The sequence below is a fragment of the Lygodium microphyllum genome, chromosome 13 (genome assembly GCF_053477565.2).
Source record: "Lygodium microphyllum isolate KBCC chromosome 13, Lygodium_microphyllum_v1.1.10, whole genome shotgun sequence".
In the NCBI taxonomy this organism is placed as follows: domain Eukaryota; kingdom Viridiplantae; phylum Streptophyta; class Polypodiopsida; order Schizaeales; family Lygodiaceae; genus Lygodium; species Lygodium microphyllum.
The window spans coordinates 87,610,015-87,624,950 of record NC_141147.1 but is presented as its reverse complement, the minus strand read 5'-3'; the positions used below and the strand labels follow the sequence as shown (position 1 = coordinate 87,624,950).

Sequence of the window (14,936 nt, the reverse complement as noted above, 5' to 3'; positions counted from 1 at the left end):
GCCGAGGAGTCATCTTCAGACTCTTGATGAGCACTCAGATGGTTCTAATTATGATAATGATGATAGTGATGTCTCATCGTAGATTCATAGGTCTCTCTCTTTTTTGTATCTACATGCATGATGCCATTATGATACACTAGACTATAGTTGTATCACATGTTTTGCGCAACCCATGCAACCACGATGGTTACCCTCATAAATTCATCTTATTTTGTAATGAAATGACTATTTTCATTTTAAACGTGTATTCTATCATTTAATGATTTATGGTTTTTTAAAATCATGTTTTTTTTTTGTACTAATACCATACCATACCTTAAAAAATCATAAGGTATCATTTAGTATCGTATTTTATCATACCTTTCATACCTAGCAACTATGCATAAAATGTGTCCACAATCGGGAGCAATCCCTAATTCCAATTGTCTTGTTTCTTTTGAAAAAATAAAGAGAATTTGCGAATAGGCCAAACTCTTACATGAACCAAAGGTCTTGTCCCTTGATATGAAAGACAAAATCCTCCAAGACTATCTACTCTCTTCCTTTGATAATGTCTATGCATCTATCCCTTCTATCCTCCAAAGCCTCAACCATGTCAAAATCCCCTCCTCCTATCTAATGATCAACATGGGATAAATACTAAAGATCAAGTGAGATCAATCCAAAAAGATTCTCTTTGTCTTGGCTATTAGCGATGTATATCTATTTGACCCAAAGTTGAAAGGGCCCTCCTTGCAACAAGGATGCCCCAACCTTCACCCACATGAAGCCAATGCACACCGACACAAGTACAAATCCTTGTCTATATCTCTGAGTGTCTTATAGCAAGAGTCCAATATGTGAAACTCTCCCACTGCACTAAGAAATTCTCTTCTAAGTGGAAGTGCTCCTATAACATAAGGACATCCGCTAATCCTCTAACTAGTGCTCTATGGAGATCCTATCTCATGAGGCTTCATCTTTGGCAAAACAATTGTCCATTGATCCTCTAACTCATGCTCTATGGAGGCCCTGTCACATGAAGCTCCATCTTTGGTAGAATTGTTATCCACTTCCATAAGAGGATCTTTATGGAGACTATTTAAGTATCTCAAACTAGTCTAGCTCTATGGGCCACACCTATCTCTTTTGTTGCCTACTATACACTCTAACCTACCTCACTAATCTCTACAACCTAATGAATAGAGGGAACTTGATAGAGTCTAGGGAGTCATCGAAATTCGTACCAAACTCTTCTTTGCTCCCTTCCTCCCACTCATGGGTAGCGGGTACTAGTGAGGTGGCTCCTCCATTCAATGGGTGTCACTACCACTCCAGATGTTGGCATTACTAGTGACATTGCAAGCGACTAAGCAAGCTGCTCATCTATTGCCTCTAGCCTGGGAGAGGGGCGCCCCAACACAGTGACATGTGCCACCTCAAGTGGTGCAGTCAAGTCCTGTGTAGCAGCCCAGGATCTCTAACAATTATCCATCATCTCTCACACTATTGCACATGTATCTATCTCCCTCCCTATATTTTGACTCTATCTATCCATTTGTCTAGTAATTCATCTCCTCTACTGCTCCCTTTTGCTCCTATGAGATTTCTAAAAGGAATCCGAGCCAAGCCTGCATCCTCTGGTACATCTTAAGGTAGTCTACTACAAGATGACCTACCATCCTATAGGCAAAGCTCTATACTAGGAGGCTATTGTAGTATACTATCTAGACCATGAACTCCCCATGCACCAATGGGATCCTAATGGCTCGAGGAAGGTAGCTCAATGCAGAAGTATGCGCCATTACCTTGACCAATGGGTATTGAGGGCACCCTTCCGCCACCACATCCTCGAAAGTCCTATCTCCTTGAATCACTCACACAAAAGCTCTACTCATTTGGGCTATATGAGGCAAGAAGCATTTGTTGAGACCAAGAAAATGAACTGTGATAGTTGTGCCATCTCCCAATATGGAATAATCCTTGCTCTAAATCCAACTATGAAAAAAGGCAACTACAATTCAAACATCAAATGGGCTAGTGGCCACTACGAATTGCTCCGCTGTGCTAAACCTAACCCTCAAGCACCCCTTCCCTAGCAAGATTACTCTAGTGACTCTTGCAAGGATGCCTAAAAGCCCTGCCTATATCATCTCTTTTGATGCATGCATTGGTGGTCTATCACCCTACCAATTGGCAGGCCAAAGATGACACCTCCAAAGTCACCACTCTGTCTCTTTTGTCAAGCTCTACGTCAGGATCAAACCTAATCTATGGAATAGCATGCAAGGCCGATTCTTTGTCTCTTTTGTCAAGCTCTATGTCAAGATCAAACCTGATTTGTGAAACAGCATCAATCATTGAAGCTTTGGAGGCTGCAGTGGAGTCCCCAAAGATAAAAGATAGACCAGCTATTGTCTCAGAAGTGAAGTTATCTTCTTGTTGATGTTGTCGTATAGCTTCTTGTGTTGCTAAACTTTACGTGCTCTATTGGTCTTGGGGGATGGCTTGTGAGGAGGGAAGAAGTGAGGAGAAAAAGGGTGAAAACCACGACATGAAACAATGCTACTAGAGTGGGGGATGTAGGAGCCATTGTTGTTGGCAACACGCAATGGTTGGGCAGATCGGCAAACCACAATAGGGTGTGGGCTTTTGTGCAAGAGAGGGCTGAAGGCAGATGTCAAGTAAGCCGTCGAAAAGTGTGGCATGAGCTGACAAGGATGGAATAGCAAGTAGGCATGGAGATAGGGGATGGATGGCTACTATTCTAGAGGCAGGAGAGTTTAACGATCAAAGTGGCAAGGTTGGATGTTGAGCAGGCTATGGTGAAAGCTTACAAGGATGGCATGGCAGGCAAGGGTAGCGGATGGAATGTTCTCTCATCTCCTACGGGCTCAGCAACCGTCACGTCGTAAGCTCCCCCCTCGCTCCGTTAGATCGCACCCCCCCCCCCCCGCTCTATTTGGTCACCCCGCCCTCATTCCGCCTAATCGCGGCCACCCCCCAGACCAAGCACACTATTAGCACTCGACACGCTGAGCTCCCCCCGCCCCGACGATTCGTAACAGCCACCCGTCTGCCGTTCCCCCCCCCCCCCTCTCGCCTGGCCGTTTTCCCCCAAACTATTCGTCCGCCTGGCTGTCTCCCCCCAACCTATCCACCCACATGGCCATTTCCCCCCCACCTGGCCATTCCCCCCTTGCCTGGCCGTTTTCCCCCAACCTGTCCCCCCGCCTGGCCATTTCCCCCGCCACGATAGTTCGCTGCCCCCCCCCCCCTTGGCCAGGCCTCCCTCGCCATTGACTTGTCGACAGGCCTCCCTCGCCAAGCCTCCTTTCCACTGAAAATCAGCAGTAGTTCCCCCCCCCCCCCCCCCCCCCCACGATTGTTTCCCCCACCCTCCAATTGTTCCCTCTATCTGCAGCAACTTCCCCCCCCCCCACCAGGTAGCACCGCGACGTGATTGGTTGTTCTCGCAAAAGGGACGTGCAATGGAAACCCTTGGTCGGACACCTTGCGCGTCGTCCTCTCTGAGGAGCAGCTCTTAGCCGTCCGAGCTAAGGAGCTAGAGCTAAAGGAAACATAGATTTATGGTCAGGTAGTAGGACATTCTCCAGCCAGGGCCCAGCTTCGGGACTGGCTTCCCTCCACGCTGCGCATCGACACAGCACAAGATCGTGGAGGTAGTCCTACTGGGCCAAGGTATTTTCATGGTCCGGCTCAGTTCGACAGACGCAACTCGCGAGTTACTTGCCAATTCACCATATGTGTCCACGAAGGGGGTCATATACATGGTCCCCTGGTACAGTGGCTTTACTATGGAGGCATTTGCAATCCATAACAGGTATCTTCAGCACCCGGTCACCCTTCTTTTCCCCGGCCTGGCGATAGAGTATCGCCAGCTCGTGGAAGATTTTGGACGTCTCTTCGGCACTGTCCTTCCCACGTCTTTCACGGATGCAGTGACAGCAATAGGAGTCCCAAAGGTACGGGTGGTAGTAAAAGAGGTAAAGAATATCCCACAGTTCTTAGAGATTGAGGGGACGGGCACTCCTTTAGGCAGCAAGTCATTGTGACAGGGCAACCAGGGCAGTGCTTGCGCTGCCACGACTTTGGGCATTAGGCAGCAGTTTGTACGTGCTTCAGTGCCAAGGCGGCTCCATCGACAGGCCCGCAGGTGGACGCTGATGGCTTCACACAGGTCCAGAGATGATAGAGAGGGAGACGACAGGGGGGGCGCAGCCAACTCCTCAGACCCAGCCTCGGCAGCAGGGAGCAGGTGGGCGTGCGACGCCCCCTTGGCAAAGCATGCCACAGCCCCCCCTGCCCGCCCCACCCGGCAGGACTGCAGCCCCCCCACATCCACCACCCACGCCACGAACTACCTCACTTGAGGTCCCACAGTCCCCACACCCACCCTCCCCTCACTGACCCTGGCCCACAGCCCCCCCTTTTCAGGGCTACCAGCCCCCCCCCCCCATACCCGCCATACACTGCTGTCCATCCCACCATCACTCAATCTTTCTCCCCCCCACCATCTCCCCTACCGAGCACTCCCCTTGACCCGCACCCGATTCAAGCGACCTCCCCCAGACCCACTCCCCTTCCTCCCACAAGTGGTGATGAGCCGCACATGCCTACATCCTCCTCGCACCAGCAGTCTTCCCCCTCCCACACAGCTACTAGCTCATCCGCCCCTGCCGCCCATCACACTTTCTCGAGACAAGTTAAGTTGCTACCACAAGAGTTCTTCCGCAGTGGCCCATGGTCCTACTTGAGAGTTGCAGAGCGCGGAGAGTTTCCACTACCGCTAGAGGTGGGGATCTTCGTGGTTCCTAAGTCATAGAGGGGCAAGGTCCATCTACTAGCACCACCGGATGGACCAAACTATGCCTTTTTTCTTCAGTCCTCTCACTCAGGGGAGTGGACGACTACATAGGTAGAGGAGTTAAAGAGTCAGGTGGCGGACCACATCTCCCAGTGGATGGGAGAAGAAGAACTAGCATTGTTTACACAGCATTGGTCAGGCTGCATGATGAACATTAACTGGTGGGCTGGCACCTAGGTCCCTCACTTGAGCATCATCTTTCGAGCTTCTCCTCAGTGGAGAGCTCCGAAGGATGTGATCGAGTGGCCCCTGTCTTAGGTGGCCCGATTCTACCAATGTACAGAGTCACGACTCTCAGCATGGTTGATAGATGCATAAATAGTACCACCTGGAGCATCTATCACCACTATGGTCCGGTCAAGGGCCACCATGGGGGACTAGAGCTCACCGTCCAGACCAGCGGCAAAGCGTACTTGCATGCCTCATAGTTTCTCCTCCTCATCAGCTGCCTCCACACCGAACAGTCACAAGTTTCCCCATGAGCCTACACCTTGCATCTTGGAATGTGAATAGTCTCCACTACCATGGGACACGTGGTTCCAGGAAGTTGATTATTCGGCAGGAGCTGCAACCTGCCCTTGCCGGACGGATCGGCATCTTACTTCTACAAGAGCACAAGCTCAACCCCACCCAGGCCCAATGGGTAGGGAAGGTACTTCGGGGCAGCTTGCACACCTACTGGAAGCACGCTATAGGTGGCCACAGTAGGAGCGGAGACGTATACACCTCTATTGGCCCGAGTCTCACTACCTGTGTACAAGACCATGGGACGATAGTGGCAGGGAGGGTTCTTTGGATCAGACTGGATATTGGGGACTCATGCCTTGGAGTCCTCAATGTCTATGCCCCTACGGAGGTTAGGGCACGCAGCAGGTTCTAGGTGGAGATCGCAGATGAACTCCCAGAGGTGGACTCCTGGATTGTTGAAGGAGACTTCAACAACCTGGAGGCTTTGGAGGACCAAGAGGGCAAAGGCAGAAACTACCAGGGCATGGCTGGGGAGGAGCAGGAGGCATGGGAGGTCTTTCTACTGGTAGTAGGAGCACGTGACGTCTGGAGAGACCCTGCTTTCCACAGGAGAGACAGATCATTGGATTTCTCTTGGGGATACAGGCGGCTTGGAGGAGTTTTGCCGGAGTGGTTGAATAGGTTCTATGTGGGAGAGTGGGGAGGCTCTCGTGAAGGCGAGATTGAGCAATTTGCAAGCACCACATTGTCCAATCATTGCCCGGTCCTCCTGACACTTAATCCAAAGATGTCGAAGGGTTTTCGAGCACCACATTGCCCGGTCCTCCTGACACTTAATCCAAAGATGTCGAAGGGTTTTCGAAAACAAAGTCGCATCCACAGAGGACCTTGACAAATTTCAAGATAGAAGATCAATCAAGTGAATAAGCAAGACGAGAAAATGATGCCAAGACTCTGTTTTATTTCTGCCAATAGCAAATACAAGGTACAACAAGAAGAAACCCGAGCGGCCTATGGGCTTAGGCCACCCATACATATTGAAGAGAATTTCCAAGAGTATGGTCTTCATCCATGAGTGAGAAAGTGGATGAACATGGATAATCTTCTGATCCAAGTTCCATCATGGTGGCTATTTGCTGATACTGAGATGGCTTACGGCTAGAGATAGTCTTCCAATTGTCCATATTTATAGATTATGTTAGCCTTCAATCTTCTCTGTTCCTGGATCTGCCATAAATTTACCATGATGCACAGGCATCAGAAACAGAAATAGTAATCGGTGAGCTGGAAATTTGGACAGCACGACTTCTTCCTTCAAGATAGTTTGGTGGTATGGTTCAAGGACTGATGGTACTTAATTCTAGAGGAAACTGCTGTGGGATGAGCATCTGTACACGGCTCTTCATGAAGCATTGACATGCCATCATCTGGATTAGAAGAAAGCTTTGCAACTTCTGGATGAGGGGTTTCCAATTCAAAAGCTTTTCAGACCATATCTATTAGCACCGTATGGGAGAACATACTATTTCCTAAGCTCAAGTACCGGTTGTAATTACTGCTGTTATTCTCCGAAGGATGACTGTTTTTCTTCTCCCCAGGATGGCTGTTCTTCTCATCAGGACAGGCTGTTCTTCTTCTCAGGACGGGCTGCCATGATTTTTCACACATATGAGTGTGTCCTCCCACTGGATCAACGGAACTGAAGATAAATTTCCAAGATCTTGGATGCCCTCAAAGAGCACAATTCAGCGATGCTTCGGATCTCATAAAACTGTCCAATGATGGTGATCTAACACACATGCGCCTCTTCACGGATGCTTTAACAGACATCAAGGATTAGTAATAAAGATAATCTCATTCATGGCCTCTTCCTTTCACCCATGAATTTTTCAGAGAAGACTCCCCTTCTTCCTCCCAAGACGAGCGGCCATGCTTTTTGCGCCTATCAGAGTGTAGCGGCCATGCTTTTTGAGCCTATCAGAGTGTGTCTTTCCTCCTAGATCAACGGAGCTGCCGATAAATATGCATCCACAGGGATGGCACCCTCCTGCACAGCTTTATCTAGAGAATATATTACATCTTCTACGGCAAGATCAGCTGAGGTGCAATCAAGCATTTTCTTGGAGAGCCCATCACATGGCTCAAAAACGTCATCAATATCTATATCTCTTACTGATTTGTCCTGGCTGGCCAGCCAGCTTTCCAAAACATCAGTATTTGTAAGAATGACCTGAAGATGCTGCTCCAGAGCCTCTTTCTCCTTCCTCATTTCCTGCACACCCAGCTGCAATTGATTCTCTCTTTGCTTTAGCTGCCCTTGCACAGTGACCAACTCATCTTGAACTACCAGCCGCAAAGCATGATTTGGTGCCATGTCTTCCCTCATTGCCACTTTTCCGCATGATATACAAGCATTCATGTGTCAATCTCATACTTCCCAAGCTCTATCTTGCCAATGTTTTCCACCTTTGTGAACTCTTCATGTTCGCGTAGACTTGCAGCATCAAGATCTTCATGTCCCTCCTCTACATGCGTCTCATCAATTTTGCATTTTTGATGGCAAGTCATCTTTAAGCTCCCAGCCTTATCATCAACTTTTTCATCTCCCTCATGTTCAGTAGAATCAAGTTCCAACTGATCCTGCTTCACCTATTCATCAAGTCTCCTAGTCGTCCACTTGTAGGGCATTCTTGTATTTCTTCTTATCTTAGATCCGGGATTTCTAGTACCGCTTTGACACCTTCAGCAAATTACCTTGGCATCGGTTTTTTTTTTTTACAATAATATTAGGTTACACACGCAGAGATAAATGCACACAGATAATATTATTTACAATGGAACGAAGTCCCAGCACACACAGGGTTTGAGACGATAAATGAAAACACACTTACGGGAAAACTAGGGTTCATATACACACAAACACGTAAGCCACACGCAGAATAAAATGCAAACACAACGACTAGGTATGCACAAAGTAACGAATGTCACACACACAAACTTTTTGGTGGATTCCACACCTCGGATGCGCAGCAGCACGATATCCACCCCCTCTGATCCTGCGCATCCTTCGGATAGGCCAACTACCCATGATCATTGTCGTCAAGATCCACGAACAGATCAACCTCTTCGTTATCTATTTCCGGTATATCAGCAAGGTTATCTGTCATATCATCTGTCTCTTCTACTGGAGTTTCTTCTCGTTGCTCTTCTCTTGCAAATTCTTCCAATGCATAATCCTCCTCATCTCTTTTCTTGAAAATCTTGATTCTTTGTCCTGCAATGGGCACTCTAAGCACTGTCCCATCCAATTCTGTCAGCTCATATGTTGCATTGTCAAAGACATGTCTGACTATGTACGGCCCAAACCATCTTTTCACCATCTTCCGAAGTGCAGTATACTGATTTTCAAGGCTGCTATCAAAGACTAATACCCAGTCTCCCTCTTCTATTGCTCTAGGCCGCAAGCAATGCCTGCTGTCAAAACCTGTCCTTATTTCTAAGTCTAGCAACCTTCAACCTATCAATAGCTAGCTAAATATCCTCTTATCTTCTCTCCAACTGCCGGATCCAAAGAGCTAAGAGCTCCTCTCTCGTCAAATCCTCCTACCAAGGTAAAACTGACCAAGTCAAAGTACAAGTCTCAGTCGGCATAACCGGTTTCTGGCTATACATCAACTCTGCAAGCATATATCCTGTGGTAACACTGTGAGTCGTACGATCAACCCACAAAGCAAATGGTAGAAGTCTCGGCCATTCTCCAATCCGTCCTCTGCATGCTTTGGCTAATGCTTTCACCATTGGCGGATGCCCTCTTTCACTCTTTCCATTTCCCTCTGGATTGTATGTATGCTGTGGTTAGAGCCAACTTGAGCCCTAGTTGAGAGAAAAACTCCCTAGCTTCATCTGCATCTAATTCACCGCAATCTGCAATGATCTTACCCACACAACCATACTTGCAGAAAATTTCTTCCAATAAGAACTTACACACTGCACTAGTGGTCTTCGTTCTCAAAGATCTGCCCTCAACATGATTGGTAAGATCCTCTCTAGCCAATACAATATATCTCATCTGCCATAGACCCATCGGCATAGTAACCAAGTCAACTACCCACTTATAATGAATGCATAGCAGATAGGTCGGGTGAAGCTCGTCTCAATGACGCACTACGGAATACATCTAACAGTCTCTGCAAGTCTCTACAAAGCGAGAAACATCTCTGTACATACCTTTCCACCAATATTTTTCCTTGATTTTCTCATAAGTAGCCCACACTCCTCTATGACCAGCCCAAGGACTCTCATGAAACTCTCTCATCACCTGTAACTGGGTCTCTTTATCGCAGACAACCCGCAAGGGTAATCCACCTCTTTTCTTCGGGTGCTTCCAAAGAAATCCGTCCTTGAGAAAATAACCATAGGCTTTTCTTCTGATCTTTTTGAACTCTTCATCTATCCATTCATCTCTTTTGCTTAGTGTACTAAGGTACTTGCCAATCTACAACCAATCTCCAGCATAGAGTTCTTCTATGAAAGCCACAATATCATAGATATGGCAAATATGATCAACCATAGCGGCTGAAATTTCTGCATCATCCTCTTCTGCAAGTCGTGTCTCCTCATCATCATATCTAGCTCTAGACAGCATATCCGCCACTGGATTATCCTTCCCTGCTATGTGTCTAAATTCTGGATTTAATGACTTGATGTATGCGATCCATCTCAGTATAGCTATGTCCGGAGTAGAGCAACTCGTAATCATTCCTATCAATGGCAAGCAATCTGTCTCTACCACAACTGGGGCTCCAATAAAATACTCCTTGTCGCATTTGAGAGCCGTAACAATCCCCAGTAATTCCCTCTTGATTTGCGGATACCTCCTCTGTCTCTCGTTTAGGACTTTTGCCCCAAACCGAATAGCGTACCTGTTTCCATCTGCATCATCTTGACCCACAGCCCAACCTATCCCAATTGGACTAGTGTCAACTGTCAATACAATAGGCCTTCCGCAATTATAATCCGCTTTCCTGAGAGTAGGAGCAGTCTGCAATAACTTCTTCAATTTCCACATGGCTCTAGTATGGCTCTCATCCCAATAAAATTTCTGCCCCTTTCGAAGCAGCTGATATAAACAATCTACTATGTGTGCAAAATGGGTTATCCAAATCATGTAAAACACACAGGCTCCAATGAATCTCCGTACCTCTAAAGTGGTAGAACAATACTCCGTGATCTTTCCTATAGCATCCACCTTCGCAAGTGAAGATTTCTTGCCATAATACCCACATATATGTTCAACAACGACGACCTCATTTACTCCAAAAACAAATTTCTGCCCTGATAGTGTCAAGTTCACTTCTTCTAACCTGGCCAAAATCTTTTCACAAGCTGCAATATGATCAGCCACAAAGTATCTGCATCCTTGTTCATTTAGACTCTCATTCTTCTCTTCTTCTGTACACCCCTTAATGGGCACATCATCTAAGAAAGGCATGGCAAGCTGAGGTATGTACTCACAAAGGACCTTATGCATGGCATTCATCATATGCGCAACAGAATTAGTGGCACCTTGAGACAAGGTACACATCCTGACAAGCCCAATAGGAGTTCTCATAGTGGTTAGGTCCCTGCTTTCCAAGGCCAACTGAAACTGATCATATCTTGGATACAAGTCACCTAAAGAATAGATAGCACGTCTAGCAAATGCTTCTGCAAACTCATCCACAATTGGACCTATACCAACATTCCTGATAGTAACTCTGTTTACTAGCTGCATGTCCTGTATAAATCAGAGAGTACCATTCTTCTTTGGAACTGTAAACCACCTATTTGAGTATGGCGCAGATGACGGCTCTAGGATTCCCATCCTGATTTTCTCATTCAACAAGTCAACTAGCTTTGGCAGGTGTGCCCTAGGCACTGGAATAGGTCGGAGGTTCCATGGAATATGAGGGATAGTAGAGATCACCAAAGGAGGTTGCAGAGGTCCTAGCCGAGTTGAATAGAATTTGCCAAGAGGCAGCCTTACAAGCCAGGCAGCAAAGTTAAGAGGAGGAGAGAGCTCTCTGGCGGGACCTTGCAGCCACGCAGAGAGTATTACAAGAGAAACCAGGAGATCCCACCCTCCACGCACAAGAGGTACGTGCACGAGCAGCCATTGTTGGCCTAGAGGACAAGCGCTTAGAATTCTCTTTCCGAACCTCAACAGCTTTCTGGGTGCGGAAGGGGGACACGATGTGCAAGGAGTTCTTCCAGGTGCACCAGCCTCGCACCGTAGGAGAGCAGATACGCAGCCTTCGGGATCAGTATGGGAGGACTTGTTCTAGCCCAGACGAGGTGATGGAGATTGCCACCGACTACTACACGCGCCTCTTCCAGCAGGAGAGAGCCTCAACTAGAGGACAAAGGTGTAGACAGCAGGTTTGGGATCACATCCCGTCCCTCGTCACAGAGGAGATGGGATGCTCCCTCCTAGCCCCCTTCACAGAGAAGGAACTAGAGGAGACTTTCCACACATAGGATGGGACAAAACGCCTGGGGGAGGATGGCCTATCTAAGGCCTCTTCACTACCTATTGGGAAGTGGTGAAGGGCTCCCTATTGTTGGCTTTCCGGGAGATTTTTACTTCAGGACAGATGCCTAAGAGTCTCTCAGCAGGCCTTATTAACCTTCTCCCCAAAGGGGGAGACCAGCTCGAGCTTTCCCAGTGGAGACCAATCACCTTGTTGTCAGTGGCCTATAAGGCACTAGCAAAGATGATTGGTAGGCGACTATGCCCCATGGTTCCAGACATCATCCACGACACACAGACAGGCTTTGTCCAGGATAGGAGCATCCTAGACAATGTATTTACCTTCTGTGAGGCGACTAAGTGGGCTCAGCACAGTGGGCAGAGACTGGCCATACTACTCCTAGATTTTGAGAAAGCTCATAACAGGGTGGATTTCCTAGAGGGCACCATGGTGAGGTTAGGATTCCCTCAGGTTTGGATTCGCGGGGTCTCCACCCATTACAAATCGGCCACCAGCAGGATTCTCATAGGCGGAAGGCGAGAGGAGGAGTTTCAGCTGGAGAGATCGGTTCGACAGGGCTGCCCCCTAGCCCCATACCTGTTTCTACTCTTTGCAGAGGCAATGTCTCACTTCCTCATGTCACGTGTGAACGGACTACGCGGCCTCCGACTTCCAGTGAGAAAGGAGACTAAGTTGTTAGACTCAGAGTATGCAGATGACACAGCACTCTACATAGAGGATGATGAGTTGATGCTGGAGAGAGTGAGGCTGGCTCTTGACGTGTTCTGTTCAGCAACGAGAGCGAAAATCAATTGGCGAAAGTGGGTTGGTTTCCTCACAAACCCAGACTCTAGCACGGTGTGGGGCGTCCACCTGGGATTTAGATGGGTGAGCAGAGGGCAGACTGTCCAGTATCTTGGGTTCCAGGTGGGACTCCACATCACTCCTGCCCAGCAGTTTCTTCCTGTCCTTGATTCTATTCGGAGGAAACTAACCTACTAGAGTACGGCTCGCCTCTCACTAGCCGGCCGAGCCTTGATGGTCAACTAGGTAATTCTAGCGACGGCTTGGTACATCGCCTCGTATTGGTACTTCTCCTCATCTTGCGTAGCGCAGCTCCGCCGCCTATCATAGACCCAAAATATCAGAGTATGGCCCTCTTGGGCAGGCTAGTTGTCCACGGCCTCACACCAGGCAAGCAGCCCTGGAAGGTCTTTTTGCAGGAGGGCTTTCAAGACTATAGACCGAGGCTTGGCGGTGAGTGGAGGCCGTCCTTGAGATGGATTTTCTCGTCAGCCCAGATCACCCCCCCCCTCCAAATCACCTTTCCTACGCAGCCTACTCTGCGTGTGGCAGGGCCTCTGCAAGGCCTTAACACAAAGCCCCCCAAGCTGCTAGGAGGAGATAGACCGTCAGCCGGTGATCTAGAACCCCCACGTCAAAGATTGGGAAGAAGCACAAATCGGCAAGCGTACCCACATCTAGTGGGCTGGTTGGGAGGCCGGCCCAACTCGTACCATTAGGACATGGCGGGAGGTGTACAAGATGGCGGAAGAGGAGATCCTGCAGAGAGCATCAGGCTGTCAAAGGGGAGTGGAGTTGAGGAGAAGGGAGATAGACGCAGCAATACCTCTGGAGTGGCTTGCTCCCCCGATAGGAGAGCCGATAGAGCCTGGGGAGATATGGGCAACTAGGTTCTCACCAACAGGCATCCCCCTACAAGTGCAGGAAGAGTGGGCAGCCCCCCACACGGGACTTTCTTCGCAGTGCATAAGAGGGGATGTCTGGCCCTTGACAGAGGGCAGCAAGATAAGGGGATTGCCACCCTCCTGTGGAGAAGGATTCGGGTGGTGGGCCTTCAGGGAAAGACATGGCGATTGGACCCCTATGTCTTCTGGAAGGAGCTCACGGAGTGGCACCTTTGGATCTGGGAGGGCAAACCACTTAATGAGCTGGAGTGGGATCTAGGAGAGTGGCTATGGCTGGCCACGGCAGTTGCCAAAAAGCCACCCATGTTCTTTGAGTACACTGCCAGGATTGGCAAACGCGTACTAATGCAGGAGAATATGGAGTGGGCGCCGTCATGTGGCAGGCACTGGGTAGAGCACAGCATCACGGAGCCTTTCCGACGGTCCTTCTGGCGCCCCCTATGGGATAGCTAAGAGGCCGAGGAGGTGTCGTATTTCTTATGGCTAGTAACACATGGAGGCTTGGCAGTGGGAAGTTGGCTTGCCCAGATGCAGAAGGAGGGAGGTTATAAGCGTTGCACACAGCAGCCTCTAGAAACCCCAAAGCACTGCCTTTGGTCATATGAGGAGGCGCAGCTCGTGTGAAGAGGAGCTTGTTGCATCCTTCGCCGTATGGCACCCAGCCTTGGATGTATCTCATGGGGAGCCTTCTGCTGGCACGCAGTCAGCCAGGGCCGTCATCTTTTGTATAAGACCAGGATGCAAGACACAATTTTCATTATCGAGGCAGGGTCGTGCGCAGTGGTCGGTTTGGAGGCTCTACCCATCCGACAGATACTGGAGCCCACAACAGACCGCTCGGAGGTATGGGAGATCATAGGGAGCCTTACTAGATGGCATATCTGGAAGGCACGATGTAAGGAGGCTTTCGGCGGAGAGAGACTGTCAATACAGGTGACCTTAGCAGAGCTCTAGACCTCCATCATCCACTCCCTCCGCAGTGTCAGAGAGGTTTTTGTCGAAAGGTCGAATCCACTGGGGATCAAAAGTAGAAGAAAGTAGAGATAGGAGATGAAATACCCAAGTGGTAAACACTACAAAAACAAATCACAATGAATTGAATCAATATATATTGAAAGAACCTGGAATCTTCGCACTACTCAGAAGCAATCTCCAGGCATTAGATCTCCTGGAGCTTCTTCGTAGAACAAAACGTGCATAAAAATTACAGCTCCTCTGCTGCTCGGAACCCAAATCTGATGGCGCCGTTGGCTCCAAAAGGGGGGTAAAACCCCAAGACTCCTGGTCACAGATCTCCCAAATCACTCCTTCTTTCAATTCAATCGTAGTTTTCAGCCTGTTTACAACAATCGCGACGCGCGCGATTTTGTCAATCTATCCTTG

General features: G+C 48.6%; 1 protein-coding gene and 1 pseudogene across 1 annotated transcript in view; both read right to left on the bottom strand.

Moving 5' to 3' along the window:
* Positions 1–14,936, bottom strand: part of PYD2 (pyrimidine 2) — a 116,520-nt gene that overhangs the window by 54,444 nt on the left and 47,140 nt on the right. The window lies entirely within an intron of this gene.
* Positions 7,253–7,754, bottom strand: LOC148026871 (protein ELC pseudogene; annotated as a pseudogene).